This window comes from Tupaia chinensis, unplaced genomic scaffold (assembly GCF_000334495.1).
Source record: "Tupaia chinensis unplaced genomic scaffold, TupChi_1.0 Scaffold143758_1, whole genome shotgun sequence".
Classification (NCBI taxonomy): Eukaryota; Metazoa; Chordata; class Mammalia; order Scandentia; family Tupaiidae; genus Tupaia; species Tupaia belangeri.
In genome coordinates this window covers 2,657,193-2,657,617 of record NW_006203607.1, presented here as the reverse complement: position 1 = coordinate 2,657,617, position 425 = coordinate 2,657,193, and positions in this window count along the sequence as shown.

The window sequence follows — 425 nt, the reverse complement described above, 5'->3', positions numbered from 1 at the left end:
GGTCTGAGCAGGCTTCCCGGAGGAGGTGACAGTTGGCCTGGCCTTGAAGGGTGGGGTGGAGTGTCGGCAGTGGAGGAGGCAGGGAGGGTGCTGGAGGCAGAGGGGCCGCCCTATGGGCAGGGGTGGAGGTGCCGGGAGCCGCTTGCAGGTCAGTGGTGTGCGCAGGCCCGAGCAGCACAGCTTTGCCTCTGGGCCAGTGGGGGCACACAGGGTCGGGATGCAGGATGGTGGTGTGGTTCTAGGGGACACTGGAAGACACCCCAGCAGGTGAGAGCGAAGGACAGGCTGTAGGTGAGCGCAGAGGCAGGGCCCAGTGGTGGGACTGGTCTGACATCTGGGCGAAGGCCATGGTTGCCGAGCGGATCCCACATCCTGGCCGCCGGAAATGCCCAGACGGTCTATTTGGGGCAGTCTCGCTGTAGCGG